The sequence below is a fragment of the Megascapheus bottae genome, chromosome 14, assembly GCF_031878675.1.
Source record: "Megascapheus bottae isolate mThoBot1 chromosome 14, mThoBot2.hap1, whole genome shotgun sequence".
Taxonomy (NCBI): domain Eukaryota; kingdom Metazoa; phylum Chordata; class Mammalia; order Rodentia; family Geomyidae; genus Megascapheus; species Megascapheus bottae.
This window is the reverse complement of record NC_143522.1, coordinates 40,657,968-40,668,321: the sequence shown is the minus strand read 5'-3', so window position 1 is coordinate 40,668,321 and position 10,354 is coordinate 40,657,968. Positions and strand designations below refer to the sequence as shown.

The following is a 10,354-nucleotide window of genomic DNA, read 5'->3' as shown; positions in this document are numbered from 1 at the left end:
CAAGTAACCAACAGTGCCTATAGGATATCAGGTTGGAATTTTCATGATGTCCTAGAATCAGTCAATCCAATGGCCTGAAGTTCAGATCAAAATTTCCAAATACGCAATCGTCGAAGCTAAAAATGTCACAAGCAGGACAGTTTAGCAAATTTTCTGACGTTTATTTAAAAGTATTAATAACTCAGTTTTATATCTATCACTCCCTGAAGTTAGTGTGAGCAGATTGCTTGAGAATCCTATAAACCTATTAGAGAGTACAAGGTGTGTGAATGAGTTAATACCAAGTGACCCAGTGAAATGATGTTCACTTTCTTAAAAGGCTTGCAAAAAGTGTTATCAGCACTTTGTTTTCCAACCTAGTGCTTACTGAACTTAACAGCCATTTAGCCACTTCCTGTCCAGGTAAGACCAGTATTTGTCGGTTTCTGAGGGCATTCTGGCAGCTTGACATTAAGTTTCTTGCAAATATGGTTTTTGTTCTCCATTCTGTTAGAATTACATGGAGGAAGAATATTAACAAATTTGCAAATAAAATAATAAATCATTAAACACGTGTGTTAGAGTAGAATGTAACAAGAATATGGCTCTCCTCATGACTCCACAACTGAAAGAGTTGGCTGAGGATTAGGCTCAGAGCAGCCTGATTTAACAGAAAGAAGCATCTTCAGATATTTCTCTCTGTCTCTGTCTCTGTCTCTCTGTCTCTGTCTGTCTCTGTCTCTCTCTCTCTCTCTCTGTCTCTGTCTCTCTCTCTCTCTCTCTCTCTCTCTCTCTCTCTCTCTCTCTCTCTCTCTCTCTCTCTCTCTCTCTCTCTCTCTCTCTCTCTCTTTCTCTCTGATGAATATAGCCTATGCACAAGGCTAAAGATCTAGTTTTCTTGTGTTATGCCAGAAGTTATGTTGCATCTCAGAAGACTTTGATTTTCCCTTGTCTTTCTTTTTGTGATTTCTGCTCCAGACTGAAGCAAAGGCATTGTAAAGAGAGAGAAAGCATCTTAAAACCTTCGTCCCTGGCTCTACGATTCAAAGATCCATGACTAGCTCTGTAGCCTGCACCATGGAAGGGCAAAGACCAAATATTGAATTGAATGGAGAAAAAGTTGGAGCATGAAAATAAATAATTTTCACTACTGCAATAAGATTGTTCTAATAACCTACCATGACAGAAGTTCTGAAAGGAAGCCAAGATATTCAAAGCTTGTCAGTATAAAGCCAGAATCATAGAATTACAGTTGGTGACAGCTATTTTGAAAAAATTATACCATTAAATGTACACTCTTGAGCTTAAATCTCCTCCAAAACTGAGTATAAGATGTAGCATCGCCACTTACTCATCTGGGGCCACAGTTAAAAGGAAACTTACTGTTTTACTTTTAACTTACACAATATGCTTTTCATTCTTCCACTTTTCTCAGGTAGTCACATATTCTCTCTCAAATCTAGAAGATTCAAAGAGGAACAAGAGCTTAAAATAAAATAAATTATTTTCTGTGGCATGATTAAATTCATTTTGTTTTAAATTCTAAATTCAGGATTCAAGGTATCCAGGACTTTCCTTGAATGTCCAGGAAACTTGGAAACAGAAACGTGGAATGTCAAGTGTATTGATTGCATTTTGGTTCTTGATGTGTTAGTCTAATGTGTTAGTCTAATATTTTCCTATTTCAAATATTATTTATTTTTAATTCTGTCTACTCCATTTTCCTAGCATGTGAACTTAAACTTTATCATTGCTTTATATTTTCTCACTATGTAATACAGTACATAGAAAAGGCTGATCCAAATCAGTATATTACAATTGCTAATAAGTTTTATTCATGTTGTACCTTGTGTGATTGGTAACTTCTATCAAATTTTGGAGAGCAATATTCTTTGATCAATCTGGATTCTTCCTTTTTTAAGAGGAGAGATAGATTACTTGTACTTTGTACAAAGTACTCAGTCATTAAAAGGCATTTAAAAGAATTTTATTGAAAATTTAGAGTGATAGATATACATACATATAAACAGATGTATACTTGTGTATAAGATGTAAAACAAAATGCATTATTAATTACATTTTGAACATTATAAATATCATAACTTATATTTTCTATGATTTTATTCATTTTACTCAACATCATTAGCAATATGGTCGAATATAATTTTCATTTTCAGTTCTACTCATATATATATATAGTAAAAATATACACCAGTTGATTCAGAAACTATTAAGCAGCAATGAAAACCTCTAACAGCATAGTGTTACTGTAAGGTAAAAGGCCAGGGATTAGAAAAATCTATCTAATAATTCTATCATTTGAACAAGAGGCAAATATATGTTTACTATATACCATGAGCAATAGCTATACTCATCAGGAATTGAATGAAAGCAAATAAAAGAGACAGTTCCTGGTTTTTTTGAAAAAAACTGCATTTCCAATGACACCAGAAACAAGGCCTAAAAATCTCCATGTTTCCAGCTGTACAGTAACCTTAAGTCCCAAACCTGAAGAAAAAATAAAGTATGGATTGTGTGTGATGTGGCCAAGGAGCTCATGCTATCAATTGTTCTATCATCTGTGGCTACGTAAGTTAATGGCAAAGGAAACATTTCCCCTATGGATGGAAAGCGCAGGTTCAGAAAGTATCAAGGCGGTTCTTAGATAGGAGAACCAGTCTCACTCAGTAACAATGCCTTCATCTCCTCCCTTCCCAATCCAAGATCCTCAAGGTTCCATTGTGAACTTCAGCAACAGTGGACTAGTGCTTCAAGTCTCTCTTTTGTTTGCCTTTTTAGATTACACTACTTTCAGTCGTCTTCTTGTTTTGTTTTTGTTTTTGTTTTGTTTTGGTCAGTCTTGGAACTTGAACTCTGGGCCTCGGTACCATCCTTGAGTTCATCAGCTCAAGGCTGGCCTCTACTACTTGAGCCAAGCTTCTCTCTTTTAAAGACAAAAGTTTTTATACTTGTCTTTATAATAATAAAGATTTTATTGTTATGCTACTGTTTTGTTTCTCTGCTTGTTTTGATAGTTATTCTAATTCTTCTCCACAATAGAATATCAGATACAGTCACTTAATCTATCAAGTTATAAGTCACTACTTCGGATTGGAAGGAGAGAGAGTCTGTGAATTACTGTTTGATCCTTGTATGGCTCCTTACCAGTCAGAATTGCTTAATAGTGTACAGATAGATCAAAGGTAGTTGTATTTATGTCTTACTTAAGATACTATATTTCATTAAAGTATATCTATATATACTTTATATATAGTATTAATAAGGCTTACTACATATATCATATATAGTATAACTATACATATACTACATGTATTTAATATATGCTCCAACTTCATAAGTCATTTTTTTGCAATCTATGAGCCCATGATATCAATCTAGTAGTCATTGTTTTTGAAGAAAGACATTTATATTGGATCACATCAATTCTCTATTCCTTACATATTGTCAGAGCTTCTATATAGCTATGTGTGCAAGCCGGAGTACATTTGATGGACTGTCCTGCTACATCATTGAACACTGCCCCATCTTGGTCAAATATCAGCACACATTACCTTAAATCTTCATATCCACACTCAATTCTTTTTTTCATACATCCCTTCACTTCCAATATTTTTTATGATGGTGCATATTCTTCAGTTACTCAACTACTACTTTAAGAAAACCCTGCCATCTGGCCACTTTAGGAAGCCAATTTAACAATTATAACACTATGTTCAATTTCATATGATATTCACTTTATCTTTTGAAATTACTGTCATGGATCTAATGTAACTGGAAGAACGGTCAGAAAAGTCAACTAAGCATACTAAAAGCAATAAAGCCCAACCCTCATTAGCACTTGAGATAATTGCCTCTCTGTATTACAAGAGTTGCTGGGTGTTGAGTAGTCTTCCTTACTTGGTGGATAATCTAACGGTATTTCATATTAAACTTCTCAAAAGACAATGACTGTAGTCTAAAAATATTCAGTATTTAATTCAATCACTGATAGCCTTGATGCTCTACTTGTTGTTTTTACTTAATAAATAACACACCATTCACTAATAGGCACAGTAGCTAGATTTTTGAAGAGCATATACTGACAGTATTGTTTCTGTCAATGAATTTAGTTGAGTGTGGAGCTTGATAATTTGGAGTAGAACAAAAATTGAGGTTTCTTCAATAGGTGCAATTGTGATATAAGGTCACATTAGACTGTACAAGAAACACCTTGTATAATGAGGATTCGGTGTATAAACAGTTATAAGCCAACTGTAAATTTACAATATGCACCTCTTATATTCTGGGAAAAGGTCAAAACTTTGAGAGAAAAGTTTACCATAGGCATTTACCATGCCTATTTAAACAAAATAGAAACACTTCCTTGTCAGGAACAGTAATTGAGGCTGGAAGCTAGCCTATTAGCCATCCCTGAATGGAAATTATTAAATCCATCAAAACACCATTTAGGGCAGAAATACCATTAGTTTTTTGTATGATAAAAATTGTCCCTTCATAGTTGAGGTTCCGGAAGATCTCACAGACTGGGGTTCAGAGCCACACTCCCTCCCCCTCAGTTACTTCTCCTTTAATGCCTTAATCCTGCATCCTGGATAAAACTTAGGTTTGGTTTATAGGGAAGAAAGAGGGCCTAAATATATATATGCAAAGGCAGGTAAGTAGTAAAAGATGATTGGCTAGTGGGCATCCATCTCAAGGAATAAGACTGAGAGATAGAAATAGATTCTAAAGTAGAAGCATGTAGATGGAATGGCAACATGATTCATTGCAGATTAATTTCATAATGAGTTAGACAAATGTCTTATGTGGTAGAGGCTAGCCAGCCTCTATGCTGAGCTATATTTGTATCATTGTTTGCGAAATAGCCTCCTAAATGAAATAACTATGTTATTAAAAATGGAAAAGATACATAGAGACATCATATGATTCTTCTCACTAAAATGACCCAACTACTATTGCTATGCTATGGGTGTCATAAGTACTGAGCTATTCAAGAGAATGTCCTGTAAGATGGGACAAGGAAGTTGCAATAGGTCTCCACTTGCCATGAAGCCATATTCTTTTATAGAACTGATGCTTCATATCAGAAAGGATTTGGATTTCCTACTTTGCTCCAAGATTTCTGCATTCACCACAACCTATGAGCTTAATGATGACTCTAACTAGCTATAACTTTATATCTGGACTTTATCTCTGGTTAATTTAAAGCATTAACTATTCGTATGATACATGCCAGAGGACGTGTTGTTTATGTCACATGAGAGATTATTTTGTTTGCATTAGCTTATTTTAATTAACTTGTATTATTGCATGTACATCATTATTATCATGTGTTGCTGATACCAGTTCTTGCCCACCTGAGTTATATGTGATAAATTTCTTAAGGCAGAATACTTACATAAGTTTTAGTTCTGATTTTTTTCTGTGAAGAATTTTCTAAGAATTGAATACTCCAGTCAGATATAATTAGTGAGCCTTTAACATTCTCGCTGAATTGTCTGTTGGAAAAGTAGAATTAAAATATTATTAATGCTAGGCACATAAAATCAACAGTGTGCACAAATATTTCTTGTACTTCTTCGGGCTAATTTTGCTAATAAAACCATGGTGGAAAAATCCTACTATTTGGTAACTAATATAGATTATATGAGAATTTTATTTTTCTTATTTTTTCATATATTTTTATTGTAATTAATAGAAGGGTTACATGATATTTGTCAGAAGGTGCATTAATTCACATACATTGATACCCATTGGTAATGGTTTTATTGCTTGGTAGAAGCATACAGATCTTTTTTTTCTAATTCTAATTCCTTTAGGAATCCTAATGATTTCCTAACTTTTCCAAACGATTGGCTTGAAGTCACTAACTTCCTAAAAAGACCTAGGTTCTGGTCTCCAGGGTACAGGACTAAGACCAAGCAGATACAAGACGTAGGTCTTTTTCATTTTTATCACCTAGAATCCAGTCAGCTAGATGCTTGGCTGAAACATAAGCATCATTCTACCCGCTTACCTCTTTCCCTTCTATCAAGACTGGTTGCCACCCCTTGCTGGCAAAGAGGAATGTGGGCACAGTTGTGCAAGGCAGCTAGGAAGGAGGTGGTGAACGTGAGTCTCTACAGCTGTTCTTGTTGGGGTGGGACATTTAGAGACCCTTATTGAAATAGACATATGGTACATTCTCTTCATACTTGGCCTTGATGGTGACTTGGAGCTCTGGTTCCAGGTAGGAAACTGGCAATACACATTCCTGTGGGAAGAGCCCACAATGTCACCGGCACCAGGAAAAGGAGAAAGCACCCAGATAGCATGACTTGCAATGGGGCGTGCAGTACCCTGGCTTCTTCATGCAACTCAGTTTCTCCAGTCTTTCCATGATAACTGGGAGCAAGATCATGCCAGGAGCCGTCATGGTGATCTGAGAAATAACACCACTTGGGTGATACCTGATGGCTGCAGCTCTCTGGGAAGGGCCCAGCTCATTCTGATCCTTGTCTTTCAGCAGACACCCTCAGTGAGTTCCTGCTGTCGCATCATTTTGATATTGACACAGTTAGCTGCAGCCACAGCAGCAAAGGGCATCCAACAGCCCACCAAGGGAGGAGCTCTCTTTGTCCACATGTTAATGCCCACCGCAGTGACCAAGGCAGTAGCAGTGGCTGTCAAGTAGGAGAGGGCCATCTGCCTGACTGATGTGGGCGAAGCTGCATTCCTGTTGGTGAGGTTGACTCAGGCATTGAAGGACTGGGTCACCCACTGCCAGAAGACCACGGCTGGTGTGGTCCGGTAGAACTGGCACATGAAGCCCCCAGGGATGAGCATGCCGCCGGGGACCTGGAAGGGACATCCGCCCAGTGACGTTCATCTTCTCCCCAGGGTCAGCGTGGAAGGCTGAGTCACAGAGCTTTTGGACATAGAGTATCTGCTCCACTCGGGTGCCCGGGGCAGGACCCTCAGCCTGCCCTTTTCCACCATGACCTTGGCCCAGTCCAGCTTCCACTCTGGTACCAAGACAGTACGGGGACAGATGATGCTAAAGAAGCGCTTCACTCGCCCTAGGAAGGTGCTCTGGTCCCAACAAGGGACATGGATGTGAAAGCCAGACAAATCAGCCTCCATCGGTTTCCACACTAAACTGTGGACCTGATGAGAAGAAGGGAAGCTCCGAGTCTCTGGATACCACCGAGAGCCCACCTCACTCGCCTGGCCAGCCCGAGAATTTTATTTATTTTAAGGAGTAAGTAAAACAAAATAGTCTAAGAAAGAAAGCAGTAACTTATTCCTAACAACTGCTTAACTGGAAAAACGAGTTGATATTTCAGGTCATTTGACAGAAACATTTGAATAAAAATATGAATGGATAAAATGTATTGCACTCAATTTAAATTAATAAGTCAAGTTGTATTTTTTTGCAATATAAATACAATTATGCAGAGAACATTTTGGCAAATTTCAGTCTTTTCTGAGTGTCATAAAAATGTTCAGTTGAACATGACAAATTAATCAATTTAAAAGGCAAATAGTATCAGTTAATGTGAGGTTAATGATATTAAATGGAACAATAACTTTTTACTTAAAAAACAGCAATATCTGTCCACAGGTAAATAAATTCTGAATTATATTTTAGAAATTTGGTAAAGTTACACTGCGTTTTGCTAGTTTATTAACAAACATACTAAAAACATAACTGCAGCTAAGTTCTGAGATGATGAACTAGAGGGATAAGTCAAAGCCCAAATCCGGGGTGTGGAATAAGCAAATATTTCTGAACATATATGATTTTTGTGTTTTGTGGATTTTATATACTATCATTACATGTTTTAATTAATTCTATTTGGAAAATTGGGTTGAATATTTTTCTATGACTTTTCCAAAAATAGGTTGATTAATAGAAAAACAGAGAGATAGAGAGAGAGAGAGAGTGTGTGAGAGAGAGAAAGAGAGAGAGGGAGAGGGAGAGAGAGAGAGAGAGAGAAAGAGAGAGTGGGGAGGGAGGGAAGGAGGGAGGGAGAGGAAGAAAGGGGAGTAAATATAGCAAGTAGGAGATGACTGAAATAATTTCTCTTCCACTCTGGGATATATATCTGAGTACATTCGATTGTGGTCTTTCCATATATTATTGAAATTCCAATATAGACTTAAGTAAAATTATTTTTTTTACTCCAAATAAAGATATTAGTTGTAATTTCTTTCATTGGGCTACGGGATATTTTCATTATACATGGGTAACTTTATAGTCTCAAAATAGTAACTTTGAAAACTAGTTATCATTTTTACCACTTCCTGGAAACATGCCTAATCCTACGACTTGCTATTTCAGTTTCACCCTTTGTCTTTGCTGATGGATTTAGGGATTATGTATGAGCCTGCACAATGAAGCTTTCAGCTAGTGCAGGTTTTGAAACACCATTTCTAAGATTAAAAGGCTATGGAAAGTGAAATGTATTTGTTTCTGGGCCCAAAATAGTAAAATACTTATAAACAGACAGGAATTCAGAACATCAAGAAAAGATAACCTCATTTCTGTATTAAATTTGGCTCTTAATTTATATAAGTATAAAAAATTTTAAACCATTGTGTTCTAGAGGCATGAATTTCCTGATATAACAAAGGAACTCACAGCAAATCCTAACACTAAAATCAAATGACATTGTGTCTAGCAGTTTTCTTGAGATTAAAAAGTACATTGCAAAACTCAAATTTCCATTACTCTCTGATGACAAAACACATTTAATGAGTTTTTTTTTTCCCTTAGTCACTTCATTTGAGAAATACATGTCATCTACTGTTTTGGACATGAATTCAATCTACTTCGTTTTCTGTAAATGCTTTTCTAGGTTGAATATAATAGTAAGACATGAAATGAAAAAGGCTTTGATGTGAAAATCAGCATAAATCCATTGAACCATTTTACCAACAGTCTCCCTTAGCTCAGGCCAAGCGAGTTTTTGTTAATGTACTTGTCCAGCCTGCTATTGCTAAAATGACAAAAAGAAAGAATATTGGGGTGTCAGCAAGTGATATCAAATAACCTGAGGTAGATGAGAATGAATATAGTGTTTCTCTTTCACAATATTTCAATTTAAAATTTATGTGAAAACATACTGGGAAATGACAAATGTTAATAACACATATCCTTTCTGAATTCTCACCATTCTGAGAAATGGGAAAAACCTAGGGAACACCTTAGTGTGCCTTTATCTCTGCTGCATATTTTAAGGAAGAGGTGATCTAAAAATCACATTAACATTTAAAATATTATAATCTATTTTTTCAAGTGAGATAGCATATTACATTTTTATTCCTTTCTCTGAATCACAAGAGACACATTTTGTAATCTTTTCTAATAATTAATAGAATATGGTTTTCTTCAAACTTTGGAACAGGACTATTTGTCATTCTCATTTCTGGATCATTTCTCTTCACATCTGTTCACTCTCTCCATGAGTTATTTGGATTTAGATTAATCGAGTAGGAATATGTTATAGAGTCTACTGAAATAATGGGCTTAACAGCAATAATTAATACACATGCCCTTGCCCCTCAGCGTACTGGCAAATATCAGTTCACTTTGTTATTAAGGGTAACTAAACCAGATTTTATGCTAACATTGAAGAACATTCATATAGTTATGAATATATAAAATAGTTTTATGAATGATCTCCCTATCTCATGAATACTTTCCTGATATAGTAATATTTAACAAAAGTATTAAAAACAGTAAGATGTAAGTCCGGTACAGTGGCTCACACCTGTAATCCTAGCTACTCAGGAGGCTGAGATATGAGGACCAAGGTTAAAAGCCAGCCCAGGCACAAAAGGACCTGAGATTCATCTCCAATCAACCTTTAGAAAAAATGAGAAGTGGGGCTTGGTTCAAGGGGTAGGGCGTTAGCCTTGAGCTGAAGAACTCAGGGACAGCGCCCAGGCTGAGTTCAAGCCCCATGATCCACAAAAACAAAAAGACAAAAAACCTGTAAGGTGTATTTTGAGGCTTGAATGTAAGATAAACTCAGTAGCTATAAATACAATTGAGAATAGTTAATTCTAGTGATCGTAATAGACACTGTATTTATTTAAAAATTCATTTTATAGTGGGGCCGGGAGTTTGGCCTAGTGGTAGAGTGCTTGCCTAGCATGCAGGAAGACCCGGGTTCAATTCCTGGAAGTGGTGCTGAGGCTCAAGTGGTAGAGCTCTGGCCTTGAGAAAGTCCAAGGGCAGGGTTCATGCCCTGAGCTCAAGCCCAGGACTGGCAAAAAAAAAAAAAAAGAGATAAAATTCATTTTATAGTAAAAGATTTATGCCAGAGTAACAGAGATGCATAATTAACATAAGTATGTAAATATGTTG

General features: G+C 36.3%; 1 pseudogene; it reads right to left on the bottom strand.

Annotated features, from left to right (window-relative positions):
* Positions 1-6,148: 6,148 nt before the first annotated feature.
* LOC150055098 (sideroflexin-2 pseudogene) lies at positions 6,149-7,122 on the bottom strand (annotated as a pseudogene).
* Positions 7,123-10,354: the final 3,232 nt, after the last annotated feature.